We start from the raw sequence: 6,861 nt of genomic DNA on the forward strand, positions 1-6,861 counted from the left end.
AAACTCTGTACAGGGTTGCTATGAGTTGGAACTGACTCCATGGCACATAACAACAACAACAATATATATCTAGTCCTGATGTAGCACTGTGGGATAAAGCACTGGACCGCAAGGTGGGTTTGAATGACAAGGTTGGCTGTTTCAAACTCTCAGACTCACCAGCTGCTCCTTGGAAACTCTATACCGGGTCCTATGAATGGGAACTGATTCAATGGCACTTAATAACATATACATATATACACACACACACATACGTACATATATACATACACACATACATACATATATATACATACACACATACATACATATATATACACACACACACATACATACATATATATACATATACACACATGCATATATTGTTGTTAACTGTCATCAGTTCAGACTCACAGCAACCCTATGTAAGGTTTCCAAGGAGCATATACATATATTGATGTATATATGCTTCACTGGTTTTGCTTCTCTACAGCACCCAACCTAAGATACTGAGGAAAGCTGAGAAAATCAACATCCTCAAAAATTCTAATGTCCCAACAAAAAAATCACATGACACACTAAGTACCGAGAAATAACGGCCTGACTCATCCAAATCACCATGACAGGGGAAGTACAGATCATCTGTGGGTGACCAGGTAATGAAAAAAATGTAAGAATATAATACAACACTAAACTTAATGAAAGAACTAAGGAAAAACATAGACAAAGAGATAAAAGAAATAAGGACAACAATTCAAGAACAAAAGGGAAATCTAAAAAAAGAGATATTACAACTGGATGGGACAATAACTGAAATGAGACACACAGAAGATTTAATCAAGCAAAAGAAAAAAAATCAGCAAATTAGAGGATAAAACAGTTAAGATTACAAATGCTGAAGAGCAACAAGAATGGAAGCTGTAGAAGGCCAAGCACAGTTTAATGGAATTATGGGACAACAACAAGAGACCTAATATACACATCATGGGAATTCCAGAACCAGATGAGAAAAAGAAAAGGACCGAAAGAATATCTGAAGAAATAGTAACAGATTTCCCTAACCTAACGAAAGACATGAATCTACAAATCCAAGCACCTCAAAGATCCCAAGTGGCATAAACCCAAAGAGAGCCACACCAAGACACATGATAGTTAGGTTCTCAACATGGCAAGATAAGAAGAGAAGACTGAAACCAGTGAGAGAGAAGCAAATCGTTGCATATGAAGGATCCCCAACAAGAATACATACCTATTTCTCCCCAGACACACTGGAGGTTGGAAGGCAATGGAATGGTATCTTAAAAGTGCTAAGAGAAAAATATAACTGTCAACCAAGAATATAATAAGACCAAAAAAAGAAAGAAAAGGTATTCAGATTGGAATATAATTGACAAAAGGGTCAATTAATCAGGAAGATGTAACAATTACAAATATATATGCACCCAACATTGGAGGACCTAAATATATAACACAAATACTGAGAGAACTGAAGGAAAAAATAGTGCTAAAATAATAGTTGGAAACTTGAATAAACCACTTTCAATATTGAATAGAACATCTAGAAAAATGATCAATAAGGAAAAAGAACCTGAATAACAAATCAAATGAAAACCACAATGAGATGCCATTTTAGACCCACTTTTGTTGTTGTTATGTGCCATGGAGTCAGTTCTGACTAATAGTGACCCTGGATAGGGTTTCCAAGGAGGTAAATCTTTATGGGAGCAGAAAGCCTCATCTTTTTCCCATGGAACAGCTGGTAGTTTTGAACTGCTGGCCTTGTGGTTTGCATCCCGATTCGTAACCACTACGCTACCAGAGCTCCTTTTAGTCCCACTAGAATGGCTTTTAAAAAACAATAAAATCAGAAAACAACCAATACCAACAAAGGTGTTAGGAAATTGGAATCCTTGTCCATTGCTTACGGGAAAGCAAATGGTACAGCGCTTGTAGAAAACAGGATGATGGTTCCTTAAAAAACTAAAACTAGAGCTACCATCTGACCCAGCAATTTCACTCTTAGGTATTTAACAAAAAGATTAAAAAACCGAGACTTAAAAAAGAACCTTGTACACCAATGGTCACTGAAGCACTATTTACAATAGCCAAAAGGTAGAAACAAACTAAATGTCTGGCAACAGATGACTGGATAAACAAAATGTGGTTCATACATACAATAGAATACAGTTCAGCCAATAGGAGAAATGAAGTCTTGATGTGTGCTACAAGTAATATGGATAGAGCTTGAAGACATGCTGAGTGAAATAAGCCAATCACAAAAGGCCAAATATTATATGGCTTCATTTCTACAAAAAGATACGAAAATGCAAATGTACACAGATCAAAGTTTATTAATGGTTCCAGGGGTTGGAAGGAGGGAGGAAAGAGGGGGTTAATGATGATAGAAAGAGCTCATTGATTAAGGGTAGGGTTGTACAGTTCATTATTGTCCTTGCTGTCAGTAAGTGACAAGTCTACGTGGAAAAGGCTGAGGTGGTAAAATTTGTGTGATAGAAAGAAGTACAGCCAGAATTCTCCCTAGAAACAACAAGAACACCAGCAAGAGACTAGCTACTGAATCTGCGTATGTGCAACTTCCTGGGATTGGGTTCCTGGAATTGCAGGTTTACTGTCAGGCTTTTATGAGACATCCCAGTTCACTGGCCTCATGATGAGCTTACTGCTTCTGTTCTACCTCCTAGATCGTTGCATAGTGCCTGGGCTCTTAGAAGCTTGCAAGCAGCATCCAAGGCACAACAAGTGGTCTCTATTATCCGGAGCAACAGAGGAAGAAGGAGAGTCAGGACTAGGAGGAGTAGGAGGAAGACACAGAATGAGGAAGAATGTGGCATCAGGATTGGAGGAAGACTTACTGACAACCTGCGATATGCAGATGATACAACCTTGTTTGCTGGAAGCGAAGAGGACTTCAAATATTTACTGATGAAGATCAAAGATCACAGCCTTAAGTATGGATTATACCTCAATGTAAAGAAAACAAAAATCCTCACAACTGAACCACAAATAACATTATGGTAAATGGAGAAAAGATTGAAATTGTCAAAGACTTCATTTTACTTGGGTCCACAATCAACATTTATGGAAGCAGCAGTCAAGAAATCAAATGACATATTGCATTAGGCAAATCTGTTGCACAAGACCTCTTTAAAGTGTTCAAGAGCAAAGATATCAGTTAGAGGTTTAAGGTGCACCTGACGCAAACCATGATATTTTTAATCACCTTATACGCATGTGAAAGTTGGTCAGTGAGTAAGGAAGACTAGAAAAATTGATGCATTTGAGTTATGGTGATGGAGAAGAATATTGAAAGTACCACGGGCTGCCAGAGAAAAAACAAATTTGTCTTGGAAGTAGAGACAGAATGTTCCTTAGAAGCCAGGATGGTGAGACTTCAGACAAGTTATCAGGAAGGACCAGTCCCTGGATAAGGACATCATGCTTTGTAAAGTGAAGAAACGGTGAAAAAGAGGAAGTCCCCCAACAAGATGGAGTGGCACGGTGGCAGCAGAAATGGGGCTCAAGAGTAACAACAATTGTGAAGATTGTGTAGGACCGGGCAGTGTTTCATTCTGTTGTGCACAGGGTCACTATGAGTTGGTTCCGACTTGATAGCACCTAACAACAACAATGGAATGTGTGACTAAATCCCTCCATGAACAACTACCTCCTTTGCCATGAGACCAGAAGAACAGCTACCATTACTGAACATTCTGATGTAAACAATTGATAGAAGAATTCCGATCTAAAGAGGTAAACTGCAGAGCAGAATTTCAAATTCTCACGAACTCCAGACTTCCTAGAACCATGAAGGATGGATATGGTTGTTGTTGTTAGGTGCCATCGAGTTGGTACGGACCCATAGCAACCTTATGCACAGCAGAACGAAACACTGCCCAATCCTGGGCCAACCTCACTACTGTTGCCACGCTTGAGTCCATCGGTGCTGCCACTTGGCCAATCCATCTCGTTGGGGGTCTTCCTCTTTTTCTCTGACCCTCCACCTTACCAAACACAATATCCTTCTCCAGAGACTGGTCCCTCCTGACAATATGTCCAAAGTATGAGAGATGAAGTTCGGCCATCTTGGCTTCTAAGGAGCACTCTGGCTGCACTTCTTCCAAAACATATCTATTGGTTCTTTTGGCAACCCATGGCACTTTCAATATTCTTCTCCAACACCATAACTCAAAGGCATCAATTCTTCTACGGTCTTCCTTATTCACTGTCCAGCTTTTCCATGCATATGAGGTTACTGAAAATACCATGGCTTGGGTCAGGCACACCTTAGTCCTCAAGCTGACATCTTTGCTTTTCAACACTTTTAAAAAAAGGTCTTGTGCAACAGATTTACCTAATGCAATATGTTGTTTGATTTCTTGACTGCTGCTTCCGTGAGTGTTGATAGTTGATCCAAGAAGAATGAAGTCCTTGACAACTTCAATCTTTTCTCCATTGATAAGAATGTTGTTTATTGGTCCAGTGGTGAGAATTTTTGTTTTCTTTACATTGAGATGGAATCCATACCGAAGGCTGTGCTTTTTGATCTTCATCAGTAAATGTTTTAAGGCCTCTTCACTTTCATCAAGCTATACATTGACAGAGAACTTCCAGAGGTTCAAGCCAGATTCAGAAGAGGCCTTGAAACGAGGGATATCATTGCTGATGTCCAATGGAGCTTGGCTGAAAGCAGAGAATGCTTTATTGACTATACAAAGGCTTTTGATTATGTGGCTCATAACAAGCTATGGACAACATTGCTAAGTATGAGTATTCCGGAACACTTAATTGTGCTCATGAGGAATCTGTACCTGGACCAAGAGGCAATTGTTCGAATAGAACATGGGAACATGAATGTTTTAAAATTAAGAAAGGTTGTATTCTTTCACCATACTTATTCAACCTGTATGCTGAGCAAATAATTTGAGAAGCTGGGTTCCATGAAGGAAAACATGGCATCAGGATTGGAAGAAGACTCATTAACAACCTGTGATGAAGGATGGATGGACCGTTGAAATTACTGCCTTGAGAGAATCTTTAAACCTCAAACCAAAAATATCCCCTGAAGTCATCTTAAAACTAAATAGCTGGTAGTTTAGCTTAACTAATAAAAACTGCCTTGAGCATTATGTACTCTTAAGAACTCTATTTGGGGGATCAAATGAACAACAGCAACTTGAGAGATTAGATAGGAGGAACCTTAGGGAGCAGGGAGCTTATGTTATTGGGGGGGACATCGTGGAAAAGGAGGGTAAGAATGGCTGTACAACTTGAAGAATGTAAACAGTGTCCCTAAACCTCCATGTAGAAGCTGTTGAATTGGTGTATGTTTTGCCATCTATATTTTCAACAATAATAACAAAACAAGTAAAATTTAGTAAAACTGAACTGGGGGTGGGGTGGGGACTAATATCACCATTATCATTTACAAAGAACATTTTAACTCCCAAAACGTTAGGAAAGCTAGCCTTCTCTGAAGAAAGGACCTTTCTTCCAAAGAAATTATAGTTGGAAATCATACCACTGTATCAATAATTTAACAAGGTAAATTTGTTTTTTAATTGAAGAAAATGTTCAAGTATTATTCTATAATAATACATTATAGGCTATTTCGTCATGATTTTTTACTTGCTGCAAATTGATCAGCTTGGGCGTTCTAGTCCCCAATGCAATCCAATGGAACCAGAATGTGACATAGGCATGAGAAAGGACAAAGATGGATGCAGCCTACTATGAGATTTTACACAATGTAGAACATTATGAGAAAGTCCAAAAACAACATCCTCCTGGCCATGAGCCACTTCTGCCTGCCTTCTGCAGAAGTTGAAGGGAAGCAGCCTGTAGCGACTCAAGGGGCATCCAGTAAGGGTTATGGGAGGGAGCTCCAAGGTCTACCCCCAGAATGGCCAGCCTGTAGCTTTGATCGCCCAGCCCAGAGAGTCTAGAATTTCTTCTGGAGGGTTGCCATCTACTGGTGGAAGCCAGTTTCCAAGCATAGTCTGTAGGCTGTTTGGGAAGCCGTGGGCTATATTTGGCATGGGCAGGTGTGATGGGAAGGAGAAAAAAGAAGGTGTTGGAATGAGGAGTGACTTTCTCCAGTGTTTTCCACTTGGCGGAGGCACAAGTCCCAGGGCTAGTAGGATTTCTGTGTGACTAGGCATGCCTCTCTATCATTCTATTTGCTTCCAAGTAGAAGTGGAAGATGGAAGTGGTTCAAGGAATTTGCCAAGGGGAAGGACTTTGTATTTTTTCCTGGCCACTTCTGCATGTTGCCATGGTATGTGGGTGGCCAGAACTAGCAGAAGCCCCATATTTCAGCTTAAGTTCTGACCAGAGACCATTTCCTCCTACTTAGGACCCCAGAACTGACACACTCAGGCCACAGCCTAAAGGGAAATAATGTCATTCTTACATGAAAGCTACAAACTCTCTGAACTTTCATATAAGAGTATGTGTGTGTGTGCACAAGGACACAAGTGTTCACTGGCAGGTCCATTGATCTGTAAAAAGGGTCTGCCCAGATTCTCAAGGGGTGGGAGTGGGGGTGGGGGGGGAAACTACCCACAAGGTCCACCAAAACCATGAGGCTTATTTAATTCAAAGTAATTTCCCAACAAACTTGCCGTCACCGCTGCAAACTATGAGAAAACAGCATTTTCAGGTGGCCTTGGGTGGAGGGATGAGGCTAAGGTTGCAGAGATAGTCAAGGAGAGCAATCCATTCAGTTTCATTTCTAGTTCCCTCCCAGTCCCTCCATTGCCTTTTTCTCTAGGGTTGTCAGGTTTAGCAAATAAAAATACAAGGCTCAGCTAAATCTGAATTTCAGATTAAATACCACATACTTAAAAAAAAAAAAAAAAA

Source organism: Chrysochloris asiatica, unplaced genomic scaffold (genome assembly GCF_000296735.1).
Source record: "Chrysochloris asiatica unplaced genomic scaffold, ChrAsi1.0 scaffold00007, whole genome shotgun sequence".
Classification (NCBI taxonomy): Eukaryota; Metazoa; Chordata; class Mammalia; order Afrosoricida; family Chrysochloridae; genus Chrysochloris; species Chrysochloris asiatica.